Below are 13,390 nucleotides of genomic sequence, written 5' to 3' on the forward strand. Positions count from 1 at the left end.
ACTGGAGGAACTATACCATGTCTTCCACCAAAATACCTTGCAGTTAACATGGAATCAGAGAGTGTAAATCTTCCTCCATGTGTGTTACCCAACCTCAGGTCCTATTCTGTAAGGGTTCCCAGTACACATTCCTTATTAAGGGCTTATGCCCGAAACGTCGATTCTCTTGTTCCTCGGATGCTGCCTGACTTACTGTGCTTTTCCAGTGCCACACTTTTCTACTCCCATGACAGCTAACCCATTTTAGACTATTGACACATCCTGTTAGCGCTCATTCAGCATCACTTCTGTCTGTATTTACAATTAGAAGTCACTTTGCTTTTCTTTCCTCTGGGCACTATCTCCAGCAATCCAATTCAGTCCCACTACCTAAGCCCACTTCTATTATTAGCATAAACACCTCCGTTTCCCACCAGTTTTCATTACACTGTTTGAATGCAGCTTAAATAAAAGGGGATCAGCCTCAAAAGAAAAGACCATAAGTGTTAGGCCATTTCTGGAATACCGCATTCAGTTCTGGTCTCCCTCATTTAGGAAGGATGTTGTGAAATTTGAAAGTGTTCAGAAAAGATTTGCAAGGATCTTGCGAGGGTTGGAGGGTTTAAGCTGTAGAGAGAGGATGAATAGGTTGGGGCAATTTCCCCCGGAGCATCAGGCTGAGGGGTGATGTTGTGGAGGTTTATAAAATTATGAGGGGGATGAATAACCAAGGTCTTTTCCAAGGGGTGGTGGAGTCCAAAACTACAGGGCATAGGTTTAAGATCAATATCCAGCTTGTTATAGAGTCATACAGTTGTACAGCATGGAAACAGACCCTTAGATCCAACTCATCCATGCCAACCAGCTATCCTAAATTAATCCACTCCCATTTGCCAGCATCTGGCCCATACCCCTCTGAACCCTTCCTATTCATGCACCCATCAAGATGCCTTTTAAATGTAATTGTACCAGTGTCCACCACTTCCTCTGGCTGCTCAGTCATACACGCACCATCCTCTGTGTGAAAAAGTTGCCCCTTAGGTCCCTTTTAAATCTTTCTCCTGTCCCCTTAAACCTATACTCTCTAGTTTTAGATTTGCCTACCCTGAGAAAAGTCCTTGACTGTTCACCCTATCAATGCTCCGCATGATTTTATAAACCTTTATAAGACCATTCCTCAACCTCCAACACTCCAGGGAAATTAGCCCCAGCCTATTCAGACTCTCCCCATAGCTCAAACCTCCAATCTCAGCAATGTCCTCATAAATGTTTTCTGTACCCTTTCAAGTTTAACAACATCTTTCATATTGCGGAGCCCAGAATTGAACACAGTATTCCAAAAGTGGCCTAAACAATGTCCTGTATATCTGCAATATGACATTCCAACTCAATGCACTGACCAATAAAGGCATGTCTTTAGTAAGATAACTGAATATTAATGAGGCAAGCTGTATCATTAACAAAGCATTTAGCAAGCAACAATCCTCCTTGATTGATAACTCACCACCACCGAGTGACAAACTCACCATGATTCTTCCGATGTCGAGATGGGCCTCACTAGAGTTCTGTTCAATCCTTGACTAATCTTGCTGTAGCTTACATTACACAAACTCAAAAAGTTTTGTCCTATGCCTGCAGCCTATGTTTCAAGTTTCAGAGATGGGCCAAGTGCTGGCAAATTGGTCTAGATTAGTTTAGGATATCTAGTCAGTTGGACTGAAGGATCTGTTTCCATGGTGTATATCTCAATGACACTATGACTGTATGGTTAAGCTCATGACAAAAGTTTACATTATTGAACTAAGTCATAGCAGCTGGAGCCCACCTGTCCTAATGGTGTTGAAACCAAGTGGGTAATAAAGACAATGCAGTGTTTATTGCACAGTCTTCATATTAAGGAATGTTCCCATCTCATAGAACCTATAGAATCCCTGCAGTGTGGAAACAGGCCCTTCTTCCCAACAAGTCCATAGCGACCCTATAAAGATCCATTCCCTTTCCCTATTATCCTATATTTACCCCTGACTGATGCACATTACCTACACATCCCTGAACACTATGGGCAATTTAACATGGTCAATTCACCTAATCTGCACATCTTTGGATTGTGGGAGGAAACCCATGGAGACACAGGGGGAATGTGCAAACTCCACACAGACAGTCGCCCAAGGCTGGAATCAACCCGGTTCCCGCAGTGCTAACCATTGAACCACCGGGCTGCCCATCTGATTCCATACTAGAAAAAAAATGTATATCCACTCATAATCAAAACTGACCTGTTAAAAGGATATTGGAAAGTTAAGAATAAATAATCTACCAATCTGGGTTTCATTCGGGGACCTGAGTTGTCCAATATTGCCATCAGCTTAGATCATAATAGTATATAAAGGGAAACACAGAAGCCAAATAAATGAATTGAAATCTTTCAAAATCAGTTGTACTCCATGCCAAAGAATTTGTGAGGATGATTCATTAGATTTACTTCACTGATTGGAAAGGGCACATGGCTGAGGTGAAAGAGACCAAAATAACATGGTGATTTAAGATTTTTTTTATGATTTAAATTTTAATTGTTGTGTCCTTCCGGCACTTTTGCAAGGTTTTTCATTTGATGACGTTGACAATCTAATATTGTATCTCCTTCAGGTTTCAGTTAGATGAATGCAAGACTAATGAATATCCCAGCATTAGTCTAAATCCCTAAAATATTCCTGCTTTGGCTCCAAAATCCACTTATTGATAGCACTTTTAAAGGAGACTGCTTCAAAAATAATTTCCAGGTTCTAACTTTTTCATCTTTTTGCCACCCCTACTCGATGAATTATTTACAATAAAGCTTTATAAAAAGAATCAGGTTTTTTGTAACCTGTTTGACTCCAGGATGAGCCTTCAACCACGTATCGGCACCATCATCAAGACCACATATTTTCACTTTCTATAGCACAGTTTTTATCTTCCCTTGCCTCAGTTCTTCTGCTGAAAACCTCATTCATACACTCATTACCTCCAGACATGTCTATTCTAAAACACGCCTAGCTAGTTTACCACATTCTACATCACACTTTTATCGGCACTAATACTTACCCCAGCTCTAGCTTCTAGCTCTTTATTTGTTTGCTCTAGCTCTGAGTCAAGACCAATTAAGCAATCAAACACAGGGAACATAGATCATTTACTGGAGTCGCATAATCAAAGATAGAACAATTAAACAATAGATATTTCTACCTCTGTTTCCTCCTTTAAGATATGCTTTAAGTCTATCTCTTGGCATAAGTTTTATTCATCTGCCCAAAATTTCCTTCGTGTTATATTTTGTTCATAACATTTGTAATAATATTTGTTTTATATTGGGTACTTTAGTATGTTTTATAACATTAAAGGCACAATATAAATATAAACTATTATAAAAGTGTTTCAGTAAGGCATTGTCCCTTTAAGGCCTTATATTTGCTGTTACTTGTTTTGCACTTTGATTATCCAAGAACTGAAAGTAAAGCCTTATCTGTAGTTACATTCAGCTGGTTTTCAAGAGTAAATAATTAACTACTGCGCCAAGGTTCCATTTCCTCCTAACCTTCGTTCTTCTTAACAGATACGTGTACACAACACATACACACAAACCATATGTAGACTGGGAGGCCATTAGAAGGAAACAAAGCCTGAAAAAGGTGAGTAGCTATAATTTTGAGTGACAGTCTATTCAGTCATGGTTAAATTATTATTAACCCTGGTTTTGGTGGTGGTGGGACACGGGGCACGGTCGATGCTGGGGTGAGGGGACTGATTTGACTCTGACCTTTTAGAATCAGGGCTTGCAGCTTGGAAGTAGAAAATTGTCCGGGTGTGGTGATTGGGTTATGGCAGTGTATGTGCACCAGTTTACAATGAGCAGTGGGCAGCATCTAAACTCTTCTTGTTTACAGACACCATTAGGCTTGGAAAGAATATTGAGAAAAAGTTTCATCTTCAAAACCTAGATAGAAATCTGACACAGAAAATCTAACCTTTATAGAATCCACTATATTCTTAATTAATTGATTTTGATAAAAAGACTGGAATCTTTACTCTCAGATATGAACTGAAGTGCTCCCACAGAAACCTCCGCATCACTAAGTTAAGATTTGTATTTATATAGACCCTTCACAACCACAGGTTTTAAAACCAAGAGCTTTTGTAAGTGTTGTCATTATTATAATGTAGGAAATGTGGCAGCAAGTTTGCATACACCAAGAAGTCACAAGCAACAATGTATTAATGATGAGATCATTTGTTTTTATGTTAACCTAACATCAGTCATTGGGAAAGTACTAAAAAATCATCATTATTACGTCTTATAATCTTAGAAAAAAGCATAGTATGATTCAAACAAGTCATCCCAGCTTTACAAAAGGGAAGTTCTGTTCAACAAATTTCGTCGAGATTTTGAGGATACAGGAAACCAGTAAAAGCAGTATTCTTAGATTTCCAAAAGATATTTGGTAAGGTGTCAAATAAAAGTTTAATGCAAAAGTAAGAATCCTTGGAGTTGGTGGTGACATATTAGCATGGATATAAGGTTGGTTAATGGAGAGGAAAGACAGTAGGGATAAATGGGACCTTTTTAATTTGCAAGCTGTGGCTAGTAGAGTGCCACAAGGATCATCAGAGACTTCTGCTTTTTATGATCTATATTAGAAATTTAGTCTAAGAGACAGTGAGTAATGTATTCAAGTTTATGATGTTACAAAACCTAGTGGGAATGCAATCTGTGAGGAGGACACAAAGACAAGTGAATGGGCAACATGGAGTATAATCTAGTGGTGAGATTATTCAATTTGGTTATAGAGGCATAGAGTCATAGAGATGTACAGCATGGAAACAGACCCTTCGGTCCAACCCGTCCATGCTGACCAGATATCCCAACCCAATCTAGTCCTACCTGCCAGCACCCGGCCCATATCCCTCCAAACCCTTCCTATTCATATACCCATCCAAATGCCTCTTAAATGTTGCAATTGTACCAGCCTCCACCACATCCTCTGGCAGTTCATTCCATACATGTACCACCCTCTGCGTGAAAATGTTGCCCCTTAGGTCTCTTTTATATCTTTCCCCTCTCACCCTAAACCTATGCCCTCTAGTTCTGGACTCCCCGACCCCAGGGAAAAGACTTTGTCTATTTATCCTATCTATAAGGTCACCCCTTAGCCTCCAACGCTCCAGGGAAAACAGCCCCAGCCTGTTCAGCCTCTTCCTATAGCTTAAATCCTCCAACCCTGGCAGCATCCTTGTAAATCCTTTCTGAACCCTTTCAAGTTTCACAACATCTTTCCGATAGGAAGGAGACCAGAATTGCACGCAATATTTCAACGGTGGCCTAACCAATGTCCTGTACAACCGCAACATGACCTCCCAACTCCTGTACCCAATACTCTGACCAATAAAGGAAAGTATACTAAACGCCTTCTTCACTATCTTATCTACCTGCGACTCCACTTTCAAGGAACTATGAACCTGCACTCCAAGGTCTCTTTGTTCAGCAGCACTCCCTAGGACCTTACCATTAAGTGTAAAAGTCCTGCTAAGATTTGCTTTCCCAAAATGCAGCACCTCGCATTTATCTGAATTAAACTCCATCTGCCACTTCTCAGCCCATTGACCCATTTGGTCCAGATCCTGTTGTAATCTGAGGTAACCCTCTTCGCTGTCCACTACACCTCCAATTTTGGTGTCAGCTGCAAACTTACTAACTGTACCTCATATGCTCGCATCCAAATCATTTATGTAAATGATGAAAAGCAGAGGACCCAGCACCGATCCTTGTGGCACTCCACTGGTCCCAGACCTCCAGTCTGAAAAACAACCCTCCACCACCACCCTCTGTCTTCTACCTTTGAGCCAGTTTTGTATCCAAATGGCTAATTCTCCCTGTATTCCATGAGATCTAACCTTGCTAATCAGTCTCCCATGGGGAACCTTGTCGAACGCCTTACTGAAGTCCATATAGATCACATCTACTGCTTTGCCCTCATCAATCTTCTTTGTTACTTCTTCAAAAAAACTCAATCAAGTTTGTGAGACATGATTTCCCATGCACAAAGCCATGTTGACTATCCCTAATCAGTCTTTGCCTTTCCAAATATATATACATCCTGTCCCTCAGGATTCCCTCTTATAAGAATAGAGAAGCAGTTTTCTTTTGAAAAGTGTGGAACTTGTAAGTGCTTACAGTCAGAGAGACTTAGCCAAAGAAGGAACACAAAAAGCTATCATAAGTCAAAGCAAGCAATTAAAAAAATGATATGATGCCTTTTGGTGTAAAGGGATTTGAATACAAAAATAAAGAAGACTTGCTACAGAGCTTTGGTGAGAACACACCCAGTCTCATTGCATTGTGTGCAATTCTGGCATCCATTTTTAAGACAATTAGAACTGGGAGCAGGCAATCCAGCCCCTTGAGGCTGCCCTGTCATTTATGCAATCATGCCTGATCTCATCCCATCTCACTTCAACTCCATTTTCCTACCCACTCTCCATAAACCTTCAATCCATGACTAGTTAGAAATCTGTCTATCTCTTCCTTAGGTTTGTTCAGTGTCTCTGTGTACACGACACTCTGAGGTAGTGAATTCCACAGATTCACAATCCTTTGGGTGAAGTAATTCCTCCTTTAAGAAAAAAATGTACTTGCATTGAAGGCAGTACAGCAAATGTTCACTAAATTAGTCCTGAGGGTGAGAAGGTTGTCCTATGGTAAGAGGCTCAGTAAATTACATTTATATTCTCCAGTGTTTGGAGCAATGATAGGTAATCTCATTGAAACATTCACAATTTTGAAGTTGCTTGATAGAGTAGATATTAAGATGTTGTTTCCCATGACTGGGGAATCTGAACAAGACACCATAGTTTCATATAAGGGCTGATAGTCTAGGACTGAGTTGTAAGAAATTTCTTGGCTCAAAGGATTGTGATTCTTTGGTATTCTCTATCACAAACCGATTTGTATGTTTAGAGAAATGCAATTGTATTTTCACTGCACTGGCTTGCTTGCCATAATCACATGACCTCCACTTCTGCAGTAAATGTCTTTGTAAGCCATTAGGCACAAATCGTTTGAAACATGGAGTTAGGAATGTTGCAGCTGAAAATGTGTGAAAGAAACAGCAAGAAAGAAGTTAAAAACTGCAGTAGTCTGCAACTTTGAATTTCTGGGTGTCAAAATAGCAGTACGTTTTCCATGCCACAATGCTGTGGAAATGCAAATAGGTCAGAGAATCATAGAGTCAGACAACATAGAAACAGACCATTTGGCCCAATTCATCCAGGCCGACTAGGTTTCCCAAACTGATCTAGTCCCAACTGCCTGCATTTGGTCCATATCTCTCTAAACCTTTTCTATCCATGTGCCTGTCCAAATGTCTTTTGAATATTGTAATTGTACCCGCCTCTACCACTTCCTCTGGCAGCTTATTGCATACTTGTACCGCCCTCTGTGAAAAAGCTCACATAGATCCTTTTAAATCTTTCCCCCTCACCTTAAACCTACGCCCCCTAGTTTTGGACTCCTTACCCTGGGAAAAGACCTTGGCTATTCACCATATCTCTACCCCTCATGATTTTATAAATCTCTACAAGGACATCAATCAGCCTCTGATGCTCCAACCTAGTCAGCCCTTCCTTATAATTCAAACCCCATTTAGTCTTTGGGAATCCTGGGCTGGGTACAATGTAAATGCTAACTGTTTGTCTTCCTTGTGTCTCTGTTGGGCCTTGACCCATGCACACTCTCTCTATCACTCTCTCTGTACAATTGCAGCAAAACAATTTCTTAATTCACTAATGGGATGTGAGCATCACTGGCTGGCTAAGATCTTATGTGTGTCCCTAGTAACCCCCTTGAGAATGTGATGGTGAGCCACCTACTAGAACAACTGCAGTCCATGTGCTGTAGGTAGATCCAAAATGCCCTTAGAGAGGGAATTCCAGGATTTTAAGGATGGCATCGTGGCTCAGTGGTTAACACTGCTGCCCCACAGTGACAGGAACCCTGCTGGAATTCCACCCTCAGGCGTGGAAGGGGCCCTAACATTTTCCCTAGCATTGATTTTTTTTTCCAACTCTTAGTGAAAAGCCTATGAAATAGTTTTTAAAAATCTGAGAAAATAAGTGTAGTAACCCTACAGTTCTGGAGAAAGAGAGCTACAAGCTGCATTGCAGCTTAGACCTCTCTGAGGACCAGAAATGTTAAACTGCAAGATTTTGAAGGCTTTCAATGTACATTTTGAACCTATCATATTGTTAATTATGAACGACATGTGTTTGGCATCAGAGCTCAAAGAGAGAGGGAGACTTAATCAGTATGTGACTGCATTGATATGTTTAGCTAAATCCATTTAGTTTGGATAACTGGAAGATGATCTTATCAGAGATAGGGTTGCTTTAGGCATGAGAGGTCCTGCAGTGACAGCACATTTGCTGAGAAAGGAGAAAATTGCTCTCAAGAAAACAGAAGCTCTAAAGTCGTCAATCATGAGCTAGACCAGAGTAATGGGAGACACACAAAGTCTTAGCCTTATACTGAGAGACATTCCAGGCCAAATGAAAACAATATATTTGAAGAAGGGAAGAAACTTGTACAGAAGAGGTAGCAGGAAAATCAAGGCCGGAAAAGCAAAAGAAGCATGTCTAGTGTGTAACTGCGTGTAGCTGAATCATTTTGCGTGCAAGTATTTAGCTAGAAAGTATCAGAACAAGCATATACAGATGGCTGCTGGACTGTTATCAGCCAAAGATTCTATTGAATTACTCTAGAACAAGGTTAGTATTATCAGGTCTAAAAGTGATAAATGGTTTATGGTTGTTAGACTGATGACTGCAAAAGAAAAGTATCAAGGGAACGTGAACAGGAGACACCTGCACATCATGCAGCATCATGAACCTCACAGACTTGTGCAATGTTGCTCAAAATGGTGATCCAAAACTGACCTCCTTGAAGTAAGGTAGAGGTCACATAACGGAATGAATTTCATGCCAAGAGGACACTATAAAGTTGAAAGCCCAATGCAATGGGAAAGTGAGGATCTGGAGTTCCAAATACTGGACATTAAAGTAAAATCCACTCATCTCAACTGATGCAAGTTGAAACCTTGGACTGGTAAAGCTAAATATGATGAAAGATTTTCAGTGTTTCAGAAGGCACTAAGTTATTTACTGCTGAACAGATCTTAAAAAATCAGAAAGACATCTTTATTTGTCTCAGATGTCTTTGTTGGTGAATATCACCTTGAAGTCGATGACAGTATTTGGGCTTGCTTCCATTGTCTGGCAATCATGCTCAGGCCATGTGTTTGAATTCTCACTGGGTGGTTTGGTCTTTCTGAGGAAGACTTGATGGATTTCACCCTAACTAATGGCTTCTGATGCCATGTAGGACCAAACTTGCAGGGGTTCCTTCCTATTGCTGCTACTCCCCATTTGGGCCTGGTGATAAAGGCTGTCCAATGGGGAGTGAGTAACGTGACATCAGAAAGAGAAAAACTAGCTGAAAATTCCAGCAAAAGCCAAATGGATAAGATAGAGGTGAAAACCTCCACAAAATAAGCTCTAACTAATTCATAATTTGTGAAGAGGAGTCCTATCTTTCCTCAAATCCAGCCATAAAAGACAAGATAAGAGAGCTGGTAAAGAAGAGAGTAATCATAAGACATAGGATTCTTTTCTTTACCCAGAGAGTGGTGGGGGCATGGAATGCGCTGCCCGTGGGAGTGGTAGAGTCAGAATCATTGGCGACCTTTAAGCGGCATTTGGATAGGTACATGGATGGGTGCTTAATCTAGGTTAGAAGTTCGGCACAACATCGTGGGCCGAAGGGCCTGTTCTGTGCTATATTGTTCTATGTTCTATGTTCTATAGCAGAAGTAGGCCAATCAGCCCACTGAGTCTGCTCTGCCATTCAATGAGATCATGGCAATTTCATTTCCTGCCTTATCGCATAACCCTTGATCCCCTTCCAGATTAAAAAGCTGTCGATCAGAGCCTTGAATACATTTAATGACCCAACTTCAAATAACCTTCTATGGTAAAGAATTCCACAGACTCAGTATCCTCAGAGAAAAAAATCCTCCTCGTTTCTGTCTTAAATGGGCAACCCCTTACTCTAAAATTACAAACACTGGTTTGAGACTCTTGCATAGGGTGAAAGAACCTCTCTGCATCTAGCTTGTCAAGCCTCTTAAGAATCCTATATATAAACGTTTACAGTACAGAAAAAGGCCCTTTGACCCATTGAGTCTACACCAATCAAAAACAGGCATCTAAGTACTTTAATCTAATTTTCCAGCACTTGCCCCATAATGTTATATGCCTTGGCTTATGTTTCATTAAAGTCTACTGTCTTTTTCTAAACTCTAATGCATACTGGTCCAACGTACTTAATCTCTCCTCAGTTGAAATCCTTCCATACCCTGTATTAACTTAGTGAACCTTCTCTATACTGCCTATAATGCCAGCACATCCTCCTTTCAATAAGGAAACAAAATCTTCACTGTATTTCAGGTGTGGTCTAATGAGTCAAAAGTTAGGGCTGATGAAGGACTTTCCTGATGCATCAGGCTTATGCCTGAAATGTTGATTCACCTGCTCCTCGGATGCTGCCTGACCTGCTGTGCTTTTCCAGCACTACACTCTCTACTCTGATCTCCAGTATCTGGAGTCCTCACTTTATCTGTGGTCTAACTAGTTCTCTATATAGTTTTAAAAAGCCTTCTATATTTTTATACTCATTTATTTTGAAATAAAACCCAATGCTCCATTTGCCTTTCCTATTACCTGCTATCCAGAGCAGTACTCCCAATGAGGAATGCTCACAACTTGTGATTTATGCAAAAGGTCACCAAATTGCTATGTGCTGCAGTTTTCTTAAGTCTTTCCCCATTTAAGTTAATATTCACTCTTCTATTCTTGTCTCTAAAGTGCATAACTCACGTTTTCCCACGTCATAATCCACCTGCCAAGTTTATACCCGTTGACTTGACTTGCCTATATCCCTCTGTAGATTCTGCCATAAGTGCATTAGTAGCCAGTCTATGGCAGCCATTAAACACACATCACTTATGTGTGCCATAATTGGATTTATTTAAGGTTTGGATTTTTGGTCTTTCTGAGAATGAAGGGAGTAGACAGAAGATGGAGAAGCCGAAGAACTGCCATGATCATATTAAACGACAGAGCAGTCTTGATGAGCCAGCATATTCTTTTTCTTCTCCTATTCCTTATGTTTTTATATGATGTATTTTGAGGGATGTTTATGAGGACATCAAGATAACTCCCCTGCTGTTCTTTGAAATATTGCCATGGGATTTGTCACATCTGCTTGAGGGAGCCATCTCTTGACAGTGCAGCACTCATTCAGACCTCTTTGAGATTTGTCAAAACTCCATATTCTCTACTCGTGATCCTCGGTTTACTGATAAACCTTCAAATTTTACTAGATAATGCAGTTCTACAAAGGTTCTATGTGGAACAATCCTAATGCCTGTTTATCCTATATATATTTATCTGGCAGATATATAATTTGCAAGAGATGTGCTGAGTAGTCTCTCTTTCACAGGCTCATAAACACACTTCACAGATGGCAGACTTCACAATGTTTTTTGTTTGTTGATTCTGCTGAACGCAGAATACAATGCAGTACCTGGCAGACCTGCCTACTTTGAATGACTATCAGAAGCAGAGCCAACAGCTGAAGGATGTGAGCTTCTGCAGGTACAGTGCTGGATCTGGAGACCAAACTTGGGAAAGCTTAAGCACTATGTCAAGAAAAAGACAATGTCAATCAAATCTTTGGATTAAATTTCTCACATAATATCAATGACTAAATTTCAAAATGGAATTTGCTGGAAAATCTCAGCAGGTCTCGCAGCATCTGTGGAGAAAAATCAGAGCAAATGTTTCAGGTCAAGTGACCATTCCACGGAACTGATCTCCAGCATCCACAGTTTTTTTCAGTTTGACTAAATTTCCAAAGTTCATCATTGGCTGAAAAACATTTTGGGAATTTCTGGCCTTGTGGAAAGCCAGGTAATAGATGCAAGACTTCCTTTTTTGAGTCCCTCCAAAATGTCCCAAAAGGTTTTTGTGTGTATGTGTAGAATTGCATGCGAAGTTGATGGCACTCACAGCCAATGCCTGGACATAGTGACAAGTTTTTTTTAACTATGGAAAGGTTCTGCACCTTTTAAATCTCTGCATTGAAATGGCTCCTATTGCCATTGGTCTGTTTCTCCATTAGTCTGCTGTGTTACTTTGATGTAGCTTTTGTTTATCAGCTCATTAATCTAATATAACTTTTCTGTTATATATTTAAAATATAACTGAAAGAGACTTTAATTAAGCCAAGTCATTATTTAAAATTAATCTTACTCTTCACCAATTCTCTCCAATCCATTGATGTGGAGTTTCACCACCGACCAATTTAATGTTCACCCCATCTTTATCTAAATAAATCATGTAATGTATGCAGAAATCAATTTAAAAAAATTCTACTGATGTAAATTAAAAATAAAGAATTGCATTCCTACAGTACTTTTCACAACATCAAAAGTTCCTTCTAGCTAATGATGCACTTTTGAAATTAGTCATTGTTATAATGTTGGAAACCTGACAGCCAATTTACACACAACAAGCTTCTTGTATACAGAGTATCATCTGAAACACAGCACCTCCATCACTGCAATGTCCCATCCGCACTGTAATGAAGTATCAACCTTAGTTATGTGCTGAGGTCTCTTGAGTGTGAGTGAACCCATCACATCTTGACTGACAGTACCCAATCACTGAGCCACAACTAACAAACACCTCGTTCATAGCTGTCAATGCATTTTTTGCTGTTGTCCATTGTTTTGATTTCTATACAGTCATAGAGGTTTACAGCGTGAAAACAGGCCCTTCGACCCAACTTGTCTGTGCCGCCCAGTTTTTACAATTAATCTAGTCCTGTGTTTGGTTCATGTCCCTCCATACCTATTCTATTCATGTACCTGTCCAGATGTTTCTTAAATGATAAAATTGTACTTGCCTCCACCAGTACCTCTGGCTATCCGTTCCAGACACTCACCACACTCAGTGGTGAAAAAACTGCCTCTCTGGATCCTTTTGTATCTATTCCTTCTCACCTTAAACCTATGCCTTCTAGTTTTAGACTCCCCTACATGGGAAAAGCTGTTGGCTATCAACCTTATCTGTGCCTGCCATGATCTTATAGACCTCAAAAATGTTACCCCTCAGTCTCCTATGCAGCAGGAAAAAAAGTTCTATCCTACCCAGCCTCTCCTTATAGCTCAAACCTTCAAGTCCTAGTAGCATCCTAATAAATCTTTTCTGCACTCTTTCTCATTTTATAATATCCCTTTCTGTAGTACGATAAGCAGAACTG

At 40.1% G+C, this 13,390-nt stretch overlaps 1 protein-coding gene across 2 annotated transcripts in view; it reads left to right on the forward strand.

Moving 5' to 3' along the window:
* Positions 1–13,390, forward strand: part of LOC140464453 (uncharacterized) — a 75,738-nt gene that overhangs the window by 2,062 nt on the left and 60,286 nt on the right. For both annotated transcript variants that reach the window (XM_072559517.1, XM_072559516.1), the window contains exon 2: positions 3,572–3,647. The gene's annotated coding sequence lies outside the window, so the exon portion shown is untranslated. The remainder of the gene's footprint in view (positions 1–3,571; positions 3,648–13,390) is intronic.

This window comes from Chiloscyllium punctatum, chromosome 40 (genome assembly GCF_047496795.1).
Source record: "Chiloscyllium punctatum isolate Juve2018m chromosome 40, sChiPun1.3, whole genome shotgun sequence".
NCBI lineage: Eukaryota > Metazoa > Chordata > Chondrichthyes > Orectolobiformes > Hemiscylliidae > Chiloscyllium > Chiloscyllium punctatum.